The sequence below is a fragment of the Anguilla anguilla genome, chromosome 1 (assembly GCF_013347855.1).
Source record: "Anguilla anguilla isolate fAngAng1 chromosome 1, fAngAng1.pri, whole genome shotgun sequence".
Lineage (NCBI taxonomy): Eukaryota > Metazoa > Chordata > Actinopteri > Anguilliformes > Anguillidae > Anguilla > Anguilla anguilla.
In genome coordinates, this window is record NC_049201.1 from 40373930 (window position 1) to 40393100 (window position 19171).

The following is a 19171-nucleotide window of genomic DNA, read 5'->3' on the forward strand; positions in this document are numbered from 1 at the left end:
AAGACCATAAACAACTGCACCAAGTGTACAAGCAGCTTTGGTGCATTTTTCATTATAAAGAAAAATTGAATCTGTGAAAGGCCAACATTTAATATGGATAAGCTAGAAGTAAATAAATCCATAGATTTTTTTTACAGCTATGTTCTTATTTGAGCACTGGAGTTGATTGGTCAGATTCGCACGGGGCAGTTTGCAGCAATGTTAAACCTGCAGCTTCTCTTCCTATTCAACCATTTCCCTTTGGCTGAGTTTGTTACCTGAGCAACATTCTTTTGGATCAGGAATACTGTTTGAGAAGATTGTGATGCACATTACAAAAAACCCTTGGCTTGTGTCCTCTTGTAACAGCTCTAGCTAAATTTATAAATTTTGGTTTTACAGATAAATGTTTATCTTGTAGCCAGTTGTTTTTCTCTCTTTTTAATAATTCCACACACTTACATATGGGATTGGATTTGATGGTGCTTTCCCTGAAAGCTAAATTAAAGCAATGCAACCCTGTTTACACAACCACCTTACCTTTCTGGTTGGAATGACAACCCCCTCTGAGATGAGGGTCTTTGTTAAAAAATCTGGGTTACATCCTCAAAATGTCGACAGTACTTTACTCTGATTATATTGAAGATTCTGCTTTCACCAGGCTTACAGGGAACAGCTAAGACTGGCTTGTGAGTTTAAACAGAGACAGGCCAACTGTTGTACTCATGAGCTTGTGACTTTAAAAGTGAATGCAGCAACGTTCTCTACCTTACAGCAATGATCACATCTAGGCAGTGTAAAAAAAATCACACAAACCTACATCGTTGAGAATTTTGTCTAAAATCAGTCAACAAAACCAGCTGAAGCTTCTCATTATGCAGTAACATGCAATTTTCCAATGGCAAAATATTACAAAAAACTCTTGACAGGTCATCTCCTATTTTAGCATGATACATAGGCAGGTAGGCCACATAGTAACACAGTACAAAGCTAAATACAGTACCCTCCATAATGTTTGGGACAAATACCTTTTTTTCTTGATTCAGCCCTGTACGCTACAATTTCAGGTTTGTAATCAAACAATTGACATTTGGTTAAAGTACTGATTCTAATGGCGCAGCCCATAGAGTGCTGTCCATATGCTCAATGCGAGCAGCGATGTCAGCGGTTCAAATCCAACTGCCAACCTTTGTTGCATGTCTCTCCTAGTTCTTCCTGTCTCTCTACACTGTTCTATCAAATAAAGCTGAAAAAGCCCAAAAAATATATTTTTAAAAAGTACTTATTTGCAACATTTATTAAAGGGTATGTTTATACATTTTAGTTTCACCATGTAGAAATTAGACTTTTTTATATATCGCACCATTTCAGGATACCATAATGTTTGGGACAAATGGCTTTGCAGCTGTTTCTTATTAGTCCAATGTGTTCAGTTGCTTCTTTAGTGCAAGGTATAAGAGAGTTTTCTAAAAGAGCCTGCAGAGTTCTGGAAAAAGGTCTTGTGGACAAATGAGACCAAGATTCACTTGTGTCAGTGTGATGGCAAGAGCAAAGTGTGGAGGGCAAAATGAGCTGTCCAAGATCCAAAGCATACCACCTCTCTGAAACGTGGTGGAGGTGTTCTGGTTTGGGCATGGAAGACTGCCAAAGGTCCTGGCTCAGTTGTCTTCATTGGTCATGTGACTGCTGATAGCAGCACCAGAATGAACTCTATAGTTTATGGAAACTCATTGGATAGTGCTTCATTTTACCACAAGACATACTGGTAACGCAACAAAGTAGTTTTTCAAACCCAAAAACAGGAAAATTCTTGACTGGCCAAGTCATTCTCCTGATGTGAATGCAAATGAATATGTGTTTCATATGCTAAAGAGAAAACTTTGGGATATAGCTAAAGAGAAGTAGGAGCTGAAGATGGCTACAGTACAGGCCTGGCAGAGCATCACCAGATAAGATACTCAGCACCTGGTCTATGCGTCACAGACTTCAAGCAGTCATTGCATGCAAAGGCTATGCAACAAAATATGAAACATGATGTTGGATATCTAGTTTTTAGATTACTGTCGTGACGTTGTAAATTGATCTGGCAACCTTTCTCTGTGTGACTACAGTAATGTTATCTGTTTCCTCGCTGTCCATCTGTCCTCCCCCACCCCGTTACAAATGCCAAAGGGGCAATTAGGGCCACGCTGGAGGTTGTTTAAATGTAAATAAACCTGCAGTGTCCTGCAGAGTTTCCTCTCCTTTGAAAGTTTTGTGAGTTTACTACCCTCCAGAAGAGCTAAATCATTGTGTGGAAATCTTAATGACTGTATAGATTATGGTTGTTGACTTATGATTTTTTTTACTTAGTTTACATTGAAAGTGGAAACCAATGTGGTACGATTTGGTTTTGTTACATGGAAAATATTTTATCTGCAGGTGGAGATTGCAGCTGGCGAAGTTTAACAATTATTTGACTACGAAAATACATCTCTTGTCAGGAGTAGTTGGAAAAATGTCCATGCTTCTTTGGTAGCTGAGCTGGACGACCTCCAACCGTAGTCGTTCTTGATCTTTTCATAAAGCGGTTAAAACCAAGAATCTTTTGATAATAATATGGTACATAGCCCTGCTTCCAAAACATAAGGCCACTTTCAACTTTGTAAACTTGCTCATTTAGTTCCTGTCTGCAACCATACCTCTACACTCCTCACTGAATCAGCACAGCCAGGTTGACCCCCCCCCCCCCCCCCCCCCCCTCCGTTGTACATCTGGTTAAAAATTGAGACTTTTCTTTATCTATACAGTTTGTTTTGAAGTTGGAGTTAAAGCAAGAGTTAGTTTGAGTTAGAGTTAGAGTGGGAATTGGAGTTAGAGTAGGAGTCAAGAGGAAGAAAGTAGCTCTTGGGTGCTTCTGTCTCAGTGCACATTCTGGGGTGGAAAATCTCTGGGTGCCATTCAGAGAATTCTGAACTTTGCACCTCAGCCTGCTGTTGTGCCAGATCTAACATTTTTGTCTCACAGCTCACCTGGCATTTTTACATTTTGATCCCTGGCTTTTTGGAATATTCAACTGTCTTTTGGTTTTTTTACTTTGATTTTGGTTTTCTGGGATTACATTTGGGAAGAAACAAGTTGTGGTTTGGTATTTTCTTTCTTTTTTCTTTTTTTATTTGTGATTGCAACTTGTATGTAATATTATTTATTTTTTAAGGTAGTTGAACCTCGTCTTTTGATCAGGCATAAATATTTGTTGTAACTTAATACATTTCTTCATTTTAATCTGGCTTTGAGTAGTACATTTGATAGTACATTTAAAGGTTGATCCAACCGGTTGCCCTGCCAATCGGCGAAGGTTGCTGCAGGGAGGGAAGAAGGTAACATGCTGTCTGAAATCTGCATTTAGTTCATTATACAGACCAGCCATCAGCAAGGTAGAGCCAGCTGCTTGGCTGAGGGTTTGTCAGCACTGACATCAATACACTTCAGAACAACCATCCCAGTCTATAACAACAGGGCCAAGGTCTGTCAATCAATATAGGAAAACATGGGTCATGCTGCTTTGGAATATGGCTAGTTTCATTTTTTCTGAAACACAGATGAGTTTCGTTTTCACTTTGCATCAGATTTTAACAATTGTGGTTTTACTGATATATAGAATATGCTTTTTGTATGAGAATCATTTTTACATTGAGAACATGTTTTTGATAAGAAAAGAAACTGCAGATAGATGGCAGCACATGTGTATAGATACATGTACAATTTCTAATACTTTCCTAATGCTGATTGGGACAGCTGGGTTTATTCTGCAAAGACACTGGATTCCAGCATAATAGTGTACCTCAATGGTCTGGAATCAAATCATGACCGTGCAAGTGCCCACTGCTAATGACAGTCCTGTAGTCTGGGATGTTACTGACCAGTGTCACGCAGGACAGGAGGCATGGTTTGGGTTTCTATTTTTTTCACAATAATAAAAAATATTTATTTATTAAAGGTGCTATATCTAACATTTTAAATGTTAGATATAGACAAATAATAAATTAAATAAAATCCACAGAGCGCGCAGAAAGATGCAGAGTAAAAGTAGTTTACTTTTTAAAGTAGCTTTTTCCTCAAAAAAATTAATTTACTGAATGTGTCATTCCAAATATATTTTACAGTTCCTCAGCCATGTTGTGTTTATGTCTGTCAGAGACATGAGATACTGGGGTTACCACCTCCAACAATGCTCCTGAGCCAGGAGCTCATCCATCTTTTTCTCATAAATAAAATGCGCGGCTGGTTGCCAGTTAGATTTACAGTGAAGAAATAGCTGTCTTCATTGTTGTATAAGTAGAAATCCAGTACCAATATTTTGTCCACCTGTGAGTGTTTGTTTAATCTCTGCGAAAGTAAGTGCCTACTAATATCATAGATTGCAAAGGGATGTCTGAATACCTGCTTGGATAACATGCGTAAATTTAACTTGACAAAAGATTCTTAACCACATGTATAAAATCTAAATGGGGTAACTGTATACATAATTTTATATGATCATTTTGCATGATGGTCATTCATATAATATCTGATTTTTAAAAAATGTTTTGCATGTTCCATGTGTGTATTTTCTTTAAAACAAAATTGGATTCCAGTTCCTGAGTGTTCTGAGAGACATAAGTGTATAATAAGTGTATAATAAGTGCATAACTGTATAATAACCCTATCTTAGCACAACCCCCCAGTTTCAGTCAATATGCATGCAGGTGGACTGCTAGCTTGCTTGTCCTGCAAAGGCACTGTTCTGGTGAATCAATGGGCCAACTGGCGGGCAGCCCTGCAGAGCCCTGCATTACCGGCAGGAACCTTACCCAGAAAAGGAAGGGGTTAGCCTAGGTCAGAGTGTCATTGTGTGCCAATGACCCCTGCTGCTTGATCATGTCTGCAGTCCACCTGTCAAGCTGCACATGAATTGTCTTCCTCTGACTCCTGTCTGTGCAAGCCCAACTTGTTGACTACATTATGATACGGTACGAAGCAGCAGCTGACATTACATGCTTTATAATGGAAAATTAATAGCGGCAAAGAACACTGATCATGAATATGATTCGGAATAAAGGGGGATTTAAAAATATATTCATGTTAGTTTGTTCATGTAAACAATTATATTCCTCTGGTTTTGATGAAAATTTCCACAACCATTATGTACATCTTGTGAAAGGGGAACATGTGAAATTATTACATAGCCTGTCTCCAGTGCAAAATGATGTTATGAGCTGCCAATGAGACATAAATTGATATTAAAATGTGCACTAATGCAGGATGAAATCTCAAGAAGGCTTTTGTTCATGTAAAGTGCTTCAAAATACAACCCATCTCCCTTATTTGCTATTTTTTCAATTGTACTAACCATTTCACCCATGAACTCTGAACCTTCACCTGGAGGAAAGTGGTTTTAAATATCTATTCCAACCTACCTGTAGAACTCCTTTTCTACTCATGCTTTCTGCCCATTGCATGAGAGGAGTTCACACTCATACTATGGGGCCAGAGGATATGTGGGGCCTTGGCATTTTCCTTGGATAATCATTGCCATTTGAGTCAAAGTCTGAACTGTTTTCATACACAATTCTTCCATACAGGCAAGCACATAAGGATGCATGCAGTAGCATTATCATGAATATGCCTTGTGCTACAAAGGAGCCAAGTCCTTTTCTGAACGTAATTCTTGGTCCACCCAAACGGGCCAAATTCAACCTCACTTGGAGGGGGCTGCCAAGCCTTTCCTACTTTCTGGAGGATTTTATCTGTCAGGTCATTTATGCCAAAGGAATGATCAGGTATAAGGGTGAAACATTCCTTACCAAGTGTTGTCCATGTGCCTCCCTGATCTGCTAACGGGAAGTCTAAGACATTGCGGTTTTGTATGACCACCTTCCTAATGGCTGCAATTTCAGCGTTCACCAGGCTCAGCAGGCTGCATTGGCAATATTACTCTCTATTTTCTCTATGACTGAGCACAACCGGCAGATTTCCTTTATAGTTCGGCCTACGGCATACACAGGGAACAAGACTGTAGCACAATGTTCACCTTCATTTAGGGCATGCCTAAATCTTAAGTGTTAAGCAGTTGGGAGATTGCTCAGGGTGCAACCTGCTGGCATGACATAGGCTAGGGAGCAAGTGCCCTCCTAATTAGTTGGTAGGTACTGTATGGACAGGCACGCACAATAGCTTCCATTCCAGGTGTCTATTCTCCCAGTCACTAGTGCTTTTTTTTTGGATAATTCATTTGTTCTGTGGTCCCATTTCCCCAGTTCCATTGGGGACTCCCACTCCCACTTTTATACAGTAGGTACAATTATTGTGCCCCATTTTTACTGTGCTGTTACTGTTGCTGTGAATTCTAAAAAGACCAGCCCACTTGGGACTTGCTACTACCAATGTTGGGGGTTTGTTGACATTTGTGGATGTCAGGACATACTAATCAGAAAATATTAAATGTCCCCTTTTATGGAGGTGGGCCTGAGCTTCTCACATTGGTCATAATTATGCCTCTTACTGGTCAAAATGCTCTTCTCCTCTAATACAGTCCTGCTACAACACATAGTCATCTTCGTGGTCTTGTGAATGGGATGAATAGAAATAATATGCCATCTTGCACAGTCTTTGGTGAATGCTGACAAGCCACTATTTTGAATGATAAGCATATGACAGTAAAAACTTATTGGTGTGATAACCTGTTATATGCTCAATGGCCATTTTATTTTAGGCACATCTATCTACTACCGGGTAGGACCCTCTTTTGCCTCCAGAACAGCCTTCTTTGTCATGACTGTGGTGTTCATTTCATGCCATTCCACTTCCAAGACAACCCTCTCTAGGATTGTTGGCTCTAGTTCTTCCAGCAGTAGCTCTGCCTTGATGATGTGCAGAAGCTCAATCCTTTGGGTTCAAGAAGATTCTTGGGGCTTGAAACTCCAGTTCTGTAACTTTTGGGCTCTAGCTTGATGGTTACAGCCATGTCTGTCCAGGAGCTCTTTTCTCACCTTGGTATAATTATCAACCTGTTTTGAAGTAAGGGCATTGTTCAATTCTTAAGTATTGCTAATGAAAAAGGGCCTACTTCATGTGCAGCTGTTTTTGAGATATTTTCTTCTGCTATTGCAGCAAGGATTCCATTTAAAAAAAATGTTCTAACACTAAAATAAAAGTAGTAAACAGGAATCCTGGTTTCAATGGTGTAGGCACTGGGCTTTTATTTTGAAAATAGTGATATGCAAAATTGCAAAGCAAGAAACCAATCTAAACAAAAGAAAAAACTAGAAAGCCTGGCTAGCCAACTGAACCTAACTAACCTGAAGGCACTCCCCAACTATTATGCAGGCAGATTAGAAGCTTACAAGCAACAAACAGTATGGTCTAAACAAATGGATACTACAGAGGCAGGCAATGGTCAAAGACAAGAAGAAGTACACACGCAGATGATTGGTTGGCTTTGACTTTGGCAGCCAGCCGTAATTAAAGCCAAATTTTTTATAAGCACACAACTAAACACTGAGGCAATACCTACTCCCACACTTCCTGCATTTCTGTGCCATTATTTTACTTTCCTCTGATGAGTGATAATAATCATCACACGAGTTCAATGAAAAAGTAGCACTTTCAGTTCGGAAGGAGCATAGATGGTGGTGCAGAATATTCTGACCTTCCACTATCACTCACTTTCATGCACCACAGTATCTTCTCTGTTACAGCATCTTCTCTGTTACAAGATAATATACATGCTGTCATATAAAAATAGTGTTCACAAAATTACAATAAACAGACTTTATTTATACTACATCCTATTGTATTGTACATAATTTGAAAGAAAAAACAAAATAATTATTATATAATTTTTTAATTTATTGTAAATACAATACACAAAATAAAATGATTTAGTATTCTGGACAGTATTTAGGACAAGTCTGAATTTAAAAACAAAGTAAATATGAAAACATGCGGGGCAAGAGGACAATTGTTCTCTATAATATTCAGTAAAATGTTACTGATTTGTAATTCAATAATAATACTGTATTATAAAATCAGATAGCTAATGTAATATTCTATACATTAAAATGTTCTAATAGAGTTTATATGAGTCCAGTATAAATATTTCAGAGTACAGTTAGCCAGCCCACTGATCAGTGGGGGAAAAACCTTTGCTATCCAAAATAATCCTGTAATGGGCACTGGGCAGTATAATAACCATTTTGAAAAATCAGAGTGATGTCATGTCTAATGGAGAAACATTTTGCTGGAGGACCATGCTTCACAGCGGGGGAAAAAAAGACTGATCATCTGAGTACTGATATGATGTGACTTCCCATCTACCAGTCAGCCCTAGCCTCTAGTGGTGCCAAGTGACATTCTGAACACCTGAAGCCGAGTCTCCATCTCTTGTGCCAGTGCAGCCAGTGCAGCCAGGCACCTGAATGCTGATCGATAGCTTAACAGATTCCTTATCCAGAACTGAGCAGATTAAGAGTCCACATTCACTTAATGTATATAGAAAACATTTCAAGCATCATTGGACATCAAGCCATGATACATTAACCTGTCTCTGTCCATCCTTCAAGTTTAAAGTTGTTCTAAATTCTGTTTAAATTTTAAAACCAGTTTAAGAATTTAAATTTAAAGATTAACTTACTTGAATCCTCTTCACAAACATGCACAGTAGATTCAATGTAATTGCAGACTACAGTGGAGTATAGCAGTAATAGCTACTGCTATACTCCACTGTAGTCTGCAGAAAAATTGATAATTAATGAAATTATTTCATGTTTGTCAGTGTGTGGGCAAAAGGCAGCAGTAACCATTTGATGTGTACACTTACTGTGGAAATGCAAATGGCTTTCCTGTAGTTGTCAAACACAATTCATTGTGTTTGGTTGCATGACACATATGACAATGAAGGTAACTGCAGCCATGAATCAAAAAACACAGTCATTTTTGCCCTTTCTAAGCTACCCCCCCCCCTCCCCCCCCCCCCAAAAAAAATAGTGTTTAAAGTTGCGTTTAATGACAGATGCGTTGAGCGTTGCCATCAGCCAGGGAGACCAGCCTTTGCAATCCATGAAAAATGTTCCACAGCCCACGTCGTGTCAGCATTGTGTTGCGTCTGATGGCTGTGTTGTCCATTTAAAAAATCGACAAGCTTCAATTCTTGATGGTGAATGCATGCATCTACTCCGTCCACTCACATAGTAGTGCATTATAATAATTAATGACATATTGATTCATTTCTGATGTAGGGTATTTACTTGTGTCATGAAATAGCCTATTAAATGATAAATTAGCAAATTTGAAAAAGACATATGAAAAAGTTTAACTAGTCTGCTCTAAAGAGATATATTGCACCTGAAATCCAAATAGTGTCAAACCTAGCTATATTTCCTGCAGTATAGCAGTAGTTAGCTGGCTAAAATATAGTCCACAGTAGTTGCTATCTGCATTCGTTTTCACTCCTCTCTGACGGTGGTTTGTATAGTTGTGGCTTGCTGCGTACAGATTGGGATGGCAGGTATGCCACCCTGCCAAGTTACACCTTGGAAAATGCTATTTGCTCCAAAAATGGTCGGCAGTGTCTTTCTATGCATCCTCAATTGGAGCAGGCATCTGTGTCTCTATCATTAGTTGAATTATGGCATCACAGATCACGTAGACAACTCTGTCTTCCTTCCCGGGCAGTAGCTGAAAGCTAGGCTCGTGAAGCTTTTGCCAGTTGCAAGGAACCTGTGTGCAAAGATTGGATACCATTAGTACATTCTTTGAGTATGAACATTAATGAACATCTAATCTATATTATATTTCAATCAACAGGTGTTGACTGCAAAGAGAGAAGGAAATCACTGAGGGACCAATTCAGCAAGACCAAAAAAAAAAATGAAAAAATGAATCAGCTGTCTCCCTGGTGGCTCAGGCGCAACTAGACAGGAGTGGAAATATGAAAAGATTATAGCATTTGTGGTGCCTCATCTACAAACTCAGCCATAAGCTATTGGTTATTATTATACTTTGTTCATACAAATATGTGTTTGACACTTTCAACTTCAATCTTGGATGATAACATGTTATAATGTATAACACAATACATGATTTTTTCCCATTTGTAGTTCAGAAGGCAACTTGAATTTCAATGAACACAGCAGTGGAGACTGCAGTGAACTAGTGCATACACAGGACAGTGTTGCTTAACCCCTTCCTGTGACAGTGATACACACACACTGAATGAAGAACCAGAACCCAGACATCAGAGTTTACCACCCAGGTTTTCCACAGAAGGTCAGGCTTTTTCACCAGTGGTACCCTCCCCTCTAACCCAAAATCATGGACAAGGACAGAATAAAAGGCCAAGAACTACTGCCTCTTCTGCATCAACATCCATGCCAACAACTCTAGTTGACATGGGGCCTGCACAAGACAGGCTACTTCAGATACTGGAAGAACCACCCTGGCCTCCACATGTGCCACAAGAGAATGAGGATACATACTTTTTTGCAATGAGCATTGTACCACTGCTTAACAGTTTGAGCCTCAAGGGGAGACACTTTGCACACCTGTGCATAGTTACAGTAGCATGTTAGATGGGTTTGTCGACAGAGGCACACAACCAACCAAATCCACAACAAACATCTTCTGTTCCGTCGCAGCCTGGTCTGACAAGTGAAACACTAACCTCCCATCCCGGCAGAGCTCCCTCTAATCATCCTGCACTCTGAGTTCTGGATAATGGAACAACAACGCCACAATCCAGCAAAGCTCCCAGTCTGCACCATACAGTACACTCCAAGGTTTAACCAGTCAGATCTTCACGGGCTGCCACGCCATCAAACCCAATCTCAACTGACTCTTTGATGCTGTAAACCTGCCTACATGCCAACTGCAACAAGGCAGTGGTCTCATTCAATAGATGTTGAGGCAGAGTGGGATGACACACATATGGGAGTACCTGTTCTGCATTATGTGTAGACACCTTGATATTGACTAGTCATCCTAAAGCCAGGAGCTCATTTGAAAAATGCTAGATCTGTTCCTAATGCATATCCCTCTTTCTGTTGGCTTGTGGGGCCATGTTGTTTAATATGCATGGTTGTGTATGTCTGATATCAAAAGTATGTGCCCATATGTTACAGTCCTGAGAGAATACTGTATGTTGCACAATATTGCCTGTTTGCCTAAATTCTACAGAGCGTGGCATTCTACTGAGCTAAATTTCATGTGTTTTTTATTTTTCATTTAAGCCTTTTTTAGCTTTGATTTAATGAGGCAGGTCATTTCTTCTTATTCCACATCAACATTCTGTAAGCCACTCGTCCAACAGCTTTACACCAAGACCCACCAAGTTTGGCTTATAGTTCACCTAGTTGCTGGTGCTTTTTGTGCAAACAGCAGATATAGATATATATATATTGGATATTTACAGTTTCACATTGAATAATTTCCCATTGATTTACACGTCCGAAAAGCACAACACACTTGCAGATGCAAGCTACAGTAACGTTAGCTACAGCAAAGTGTGTTCAACTCGAACTAATATTCGTTTTCAGTTATGATTCCTGCCAGCTAATGCATGTATATCAGCATTGAACATAATGTTAATTCTTAATTGACACTTAAAACATGTTAGAATTGATTCTCTTCAATTATCTGTTCAAAATATGTGATTTTGAGTGAAGTTTATGTGGGGCAGATTATGTGTTCAAAATATTATCAAAAATGTGCAATTTGGAGAGGTTTTGGGAAATCTTGCAAAAGTTCACTACTTTCAGTTATCTACACTATTTATTTATTTATTTTCAGTGGTGGGAAAGAGCTTGGGGGTAAATGTTGTATATTTTGATGCTAGCTTATGTGAATTTTGTGAAATAAACAATACAGTTGGATTTTTATGTACATGTTGTGTACACCATGAATAATTCTTCACATATTTCTTAAAGTTTGATACATAGTCTTGAGGTGGACACGTGCCCTTAAAATAATACCATAAGTTCTCTGCTGTGTGTTGCCACAAAGTTGTAAGGCTTTATTTAAGAGTAGTACAACCAGATGAAAATTGCCTTTGTAAATGCTTTGGAAAAAAGGTTTAAAAAAGATTAAGGAAAAAGAGCATGCTCTCCCATTCTCCTATCTGTTGTTATGCACACAGACCTGCCATATCTGTTTTGTATGTGTATATTTTCATTAAAATTCTAAATATGCATACCCCAAGAGGTTAAATGATTCAGAATCACTAGGTCAATTGCAGTGCGCTTATTTTGAATTTAAACCTCAGGTTTAAACCTCTAGACCACATGCATTACAACAGAAACTGCTGCTTCTTATTCCACAGCTTGGGATAGCAGTTCCAGTTGTAATGCAGGCCTATGGTCTGTCTATAAGTTTAAATCTGGGGTTTAAGCTCCAGCTAAACACATTGCGATTGACCCTCTATGTTTATTTTTTTTGTGGGATGGAAACAGGCAAAATATCCTTTGAAAATGGTGGTGCAGGAAGGCGTGGTCACAATCTTCACAGGACCGGGAGGCAACGGAACAGAACTGTTGGAAATGGTCAGAAATGTTGAGGATGCGGGCAGGAATGGCATTTAAAAAACAGTCCCGTGCAGGGCTGGAATACCAACCATTGCCAAAAAACTGGGACACCGCTTTAAACAGGACACCAGTTTGCTTCACAGAGCCTGCCAGGAGACCTGGCTCATTAAAAGACCATATCCACCATTTATCTTCACTTTCACAGAATGACTTCAAATTTCCATCTGCCAGTATTGACAGCTGTCAAAGCAACACCATCTTTTAATGTGTTTCACGGAAACATTTCCCTCTTTTGAGCTGCAGCAATGAGTGCTGATGATTATGACTGGACATTCCAAATTGGGGGAAAGGCGGAAAAGCATAAAAAGCCAATACTGAAATATATCTTAACTTTATTACAGGCATTTGTCAGTGCAAATATTCCTATTTAAAGTGTGGGTCACCCAAAATTATGTGCATGTTTGAAGAAGCATGTTGTAGGCATGGCTATATATTGTCCAAGCAGGAAACAAGGTTCGTGAAACATTTCAGAGATTCATAGATGCTGGAAGATCAATGTTCTCTACAAAGAAGACTCCTTCCTGATCCATAAAAAACCTTAGAGGTAATTCTGTATTCTGCTTCAGCATATCCTCTGAAATACACTGAGTTTAATGCAAAGTTTGTGTAGATGTAAATATACATTACACCCAGTATGGGTATATTAAAGGAGCAGATTTTTGGAAAAGATAAATAGCTTTAAATAATAATAAATATCTAATTGCATGCAAAGACAAGAGTCTGATTTACCCATAGAGCATACATAGGAACTGGAGAGGCTAGGAGGGGCCAGGCAGTGAAGCCTAGGAAGTAATGGAAACAGCCTCTATTGTGCCTGTTGAGGGCTAAAAAGCTTGCTGCCCATTGAATTTAATGTAGGAAACTAATATGATTTAACTACCAAAGAAAACCTGATTGGTCGATTTTTTGTGATCATAAATTCCATGATGTGTAGCCATTTGTGAAGCAATGGCTGTTTTGATCCAGATGTTTTGAGAAAATATGTATTAAAATGTACAGATTTTATTGCATGTTACATATTTTTACTGTCTGCTTTCATATGAAATGTAATGATCATTAACCGAGCTTCAGAATACTGTGGAAGTTTTATTTTAGCTTCAAAAGTCTGATATTCCCCATAAATTTTAATGTGAGCCCCAATGTTTTGCCCTCAAGATGAGCAGTATAGGCTTACTTCCAGGACTTCAGAAGCTTAGGTTAGCTGAAGGCGTGCTAGCCTGTCTGGTTAAATATGCATGTCTTGTTTATGGATTTACCTCATCCAGTGGTTTGAGAGACAGGGAGGCAGAATGCACTGTTTGTTAGCTTTTTATTAGCTAGCTGACCGCCATCCAGATCGATTGTTTGTACAGCCATTGTTGCTAGCCTCATAAATTTTGTCAACCTTGTCCTTCAAGACATGGTAGCCTTAACCCTTTGACTACCCCATACATTTTTCAGTAACTGCTTTTTTAGTCAAATGTGGTTGACCATTTGGTTCAACAAACAGAACTACCCCACACGTTTTTCAGTTACATTGCTATTTGGTCAAATGTGGTTGACCATTTGGTTGACCAAATAGTTTTTAGATGTGAAGCACCTCATGGACCTGGCTTGTAAGTCATTCACACAATCACTCACTCACTCATTCACCCACTCACGTTTAGCAGGCTGAAGATTCTCCTCAAGGGAGAGCTATTAGCAGTCATGGCAGTTGGCATCAATAACACTGTGTGTCCTTGTTATCATGGAAAGTGTTAGTTATCATCCATCCATCCATCTACTATCTGTACCCATTTATGCCTGGCCAGGGTGCTGGAGCCTATGCCAGCGTGCACTGGGTGAGAGGCAGGAATACACCCTGGACAGGGTGCCAATCTATCACTCACACACTAACACCTAGGGGCAATTTAGATTCTCCAATTAGCCTACCTGCATGGCTTTGGATTGCTGGAGGAAACCCACGCGGACATGGGGAGAACATGCAAACTCCTGGTTACATCATACAATTGTCTAATTAAACCAATGGTGCAACGGTGTATATGGGGCTCTTCTAACATTGACTCCAGGTATGCAAACAGTCACTGAAGTGACTTTTATTCCATTTCCTAAACTGCAGTTTATTTAGGCAAATGCAAGTTGAGTCAGTCAGTATCATCAGTAAACATGCAAATGATGTAGGTTTTGGATAAGAAATATTTGCACTTACCATTTCAGCCTGACTCCACCTATACACAATTTTGAAAAATACATCCTGGAGTGGGTGGAGTAGGTGTGTCCATCTGATTTGCATAAACTGAGATCCAACTGTCAAGCTGGACATTGCAAATATGAATCAAAATCTATATTGAGCGATTACATGGCCTATTTCTTACCTCAGATGTTTTCAGGAACATATTTTTATGGATTGTTTTGGGTGAATATGAGTAAGTTCATGAACAACTGCCATATTACTCCGGTTTGAAAACAGTTGGCCCAAAACAAATCTAGCCAATCAGGTTCCAGCAATGTTCCATTGTATTAAAAAGTAAACAGACAAATTTGTGAGCAGCAACAATTTTCCCACTCAATGTCTCAATTGACATCTACATGACATCAGTGTACCTCCAAAGAGGTATGCAGTGAGAATTTTTCAACTGTTAGCAGGCGCGCTGCACTAGTTGCAAGACGTTTCCAACTAGTTCTTTTGGCAGAATTATATTATTTCAGAAATGTAGAAATAAATCATGGATTACAATGTTTCATTATAAAATAGACATATAAACATGTTTACAGCTTTAAAAGTAATCTAGGTGTAATTTACTTTAAGTTAGTTAATTCATAGCCAAGAACACAGTTCAGTTCATGCATGCTAAGTCAAACTAAGTTTACAAGCTACAATATTAGAATGAAAATACAAATTACAATAATTATGTGCTGGAATGGAGGTACATGTAACATCAGTGGCATGAAAGTGGATTTTAAGTGAAATGATTCGCATAGTGGTGGCAGTTAGTCCAGGTATAGTCTGAAGAGATGGGTCTTCAGACCACGGTGGAAGATGGGTAGTGAGGGAGAGGTTTGCAGAAGGACACCACTGGGGAGCTAGGGTGGGGAAGCTCTGTGATAGGGATGAGCGAGACCTTTCACTTGGATGGGAGGGGGTGCAAGGCGCCCTGCTGCTGCAAAGCAGAGTGGTCAAGCAGGCGTATAGAATTTAATGTCCTGTAAGTAGACAGGGGCCGTCCTGTTGGCGGCAGTGTAGGCAAGAGTCAGGACTTTGAACCTGATCCTGGCAGCGACCGGTAGCCAGTGGAGTGACCTCAGCAGAGGAGTGATGTGGGAGAACTTGGGAAGGTTGAAGATGAGTCAGGCAGCAGCATTTTGAATCATCTGTAGTGGCTGTATGGCACAAGCTGGCAGGCTTGCAAGAACAGAGTTGTAGTAATCAAAAAGGTAGGTCACCATAGCCTGGACAAGCAGCTGGGTGGAGTGCATAGTCAGGTATGGTCGAATCCTCCTGATGTTGTACAGGAGGAATCTGCAGGACCGTGATGTTGCCTTGATATGCTCCTTGAGGTTAAGCTGGTCATCCAGGACCACCCCCAGGCTCTTTGCAGAGTGAGAGGCAGTCACTGTGGTGCCATCAACCATGATTGAGAGCTCACATAGTAGGGAGGTCTTGTATGGGAAGAACAGCAGCTCAGTTTTGTTGAGGTTGAGCTTCAGGTGGTGACTGACCATCTAGGTTGAGATGTCAGCCAGGCAGGAAGATATTTTATCATTAACCTGTAAGGCGGGGGGGGGGGGGGGGGGGGGGGGGGGGGGGAGAGAAGAAGAGTTGCATGTCATCTGCATGACAGTGATAGGAGAAACCGTGTTAATAACTGAACCAAGAGATTTGGTGTATATGGAGAACATCAGAGGACCCAGTACAGATCTCTGTGGTACTCCCGTAACAAGGGGATGAGGAGCAGAGGCAGACCTCATCCAGGTGACCTGGTAGGAACTATCTGCAAGATAGGAAGCAAACCAAGACAAGGCAGTCACAGAAATGCCCATCTCAGCCAAGGTGGAGAGGAGTAGTTTGTGGTTGACCGTGTCGAATGCTGCAGACAGGTCAAGGAGGATCAAGACAGAGGAGAGGCATGAGGCTCTTGCAGTGGAGAGTGCCTCCATCACAGCCAGGAGGGCAGTCTCTTTAGTGCTCAGATCGGAAGCTAGACTGGTGAGGGTCTGATGGAAAATATGTTTCCTTATTTTACAACTTACTTTGCAACTTTTTACATAGAATTTACATTGCATCCATTTATACAGCTGGATATACACTGAAGCAATTCAGGTTAAGAAGGGTACTCAAGGTTACCACAGCAGGGTCCTACCAGAGAATCAAACCAGTGAGCTTTAGGTTACAAGACCAGCTCTTTACCCATTACACTACACTACCACCCACTAATTCCTTTGCTTTCTCATTATCTTGTATCTCATCTGAACAGTTCTATGAACAGTTCCATCGCTAAGTAAGATGAAGCAAGCATTAGCTTCAGACAGCTAACCACAGACAACATCAAAATCATTTGTTAATGGAATCTGACCATGCTGTACCTGTATCCTAAACTATAAATCTATATTAAAGTACAGGTTGCTATAAACCCATGACCTTCACATTGTTTCCAATGCAAAGATGCTCTTGGAGATGAAAGTGTGGTGGACTGGCAACAGAATGACCAGACTTTGGGTGTAAATGACTGGACTCTTAACCCATCTACCCCTATTTGTGACCAAATTCACATCCTCATTTGCATCACTAAGAGCTGGCTTCACCTGGAAGAAGGGGGGATTTGGTTGGTCTTTGAGCATGTGGTGATGGACTGATTTCTGCGTGCTCTTCCCTATGAGGCCAAGGTCACCAGCCAGTGTAACCCTCAAATAGGTGATGAGATGCTAGAGGTGGTCAAAAGTCATCAAGTGACTTTACAGTTGCTGTGTGGTGGAAAAGAGAAAAGAGGGAATGGGAGAACCCACAAAACGAGCCAGAGTGGATCGACTAACTAACAAACCCCAAGGAACCTGGAGGGCCCAGTGGAAAGCCACTTCGGTGGCCTGTGGCAAACAAGCCTGCCACAGGCCACCGAAGTGGCTTTCCACGGGGCCCTCCAGCACAGAGACACAGGGAGATGATGTTCCAACAGTCCAGATTTATTTACAAGGTTGGGAAGATCTTACCGCCAAGGAGCAGATGTAAAACAGTCATGACCGAGGCTCCTTTGTGTGGGTGGGGATGGCACATTTAACCAGTGCGCACTGATTGCCTCACTACGACAACAATTGGTCAACAACATGCTGCATGGACAAATGAAAGATAAAAAACAAGGCCACCATCAGCCAATCAAATTTCTGGGGTGGCAAGGGTGGCAAGATGGTACAGCCACATGAGCAGATGTAAAACAGTCATGACCGAGGCTCCTTTGTGTGGGTGGGGATGGCAGATTTAACCTCTGCGCACTGATTGCCTCACTACGCACAGGTGCAGCCACCCCTGTTCCTGGGTCCAATCAGCCTGGCCAATCATCCAATTCCTAACCAATTAGATAACTAGCTAGGTCTAATTAGCTTGACCCAGGACAGGTGCGGCTGCTTAAACCAGCCATCCCCACACCACACCCTGACCTCAAAAGGTCATGTGGACAGCTAAGACCATGGCTCACTTTTATCAGAGAGATAGCAAGAGCAAACTGTGGAGGCCAAAAGGAACTGCCCAAGATACAAAGCACCCAAACCCAAAAGAAAGAGCTTCTGAGAGAACTCCTAGACTTAGAGAACTCCTAGACTTTGTCACATCAGAAATACTAATCTCCAATACTGCTGTATCACAGGGGAAAATAAAAATATAAGATAGTGATTAGCGTTCTCTTCTTCACAGTTTTTCCTGCACTTATTGATGTACTATATTTTGACTGAATGGCTGGTGTTCTAAAGTATCACATTTGTATTTCCCAGGCATACTCTATCAAAAAAATCTGAATTAGTAGTTTTAAATGTATTAATTGAGATGGCTTGCCAGTCTATAGTTTCCTCAATATTTAATTCTTCCTCCCATTCATGCTTTGCTCTGCTGTTGGGACAATCATTATTTTCTAAGATTTTATCATTTTTATCTATCTATTTAGTTAACCCGTTTTTCCCAATGGTATTTATCATATATCTTATTATTGTACGCCATTCCAGAATGTTATGGTCCTTATGAATCTCATTAACATAGCTTTTTAACTTGCAAATACTTTAAAAAATCACTTCTAGGTCATAATTCTTCAAATGACTTAACATTATTCCCATCTATTATTTGGAAGAAAAAAGTTAAACCGTTTTTATCCCACTGGATGAGAATTTGGTCTATTTTATTTGCTTTGAAAGCCGGGTCCCCCATAAGTTGTCTTAAGAGCATACTGTATTGCCTGCATCAGTTTCATAAAAATTGCATGCCTTCCTCCGTATCTTAATTGTATTCTCAGCCCATTTGTTACTGTCAGTTTAACTCACTGCATAGCCAAAAGTATGTGGAAATGCCTTATAATTAGTGGGTTTGGCTAATTCAGCCACACCCATTGCTAACATGTGCATAAAATCAAGTATACAGC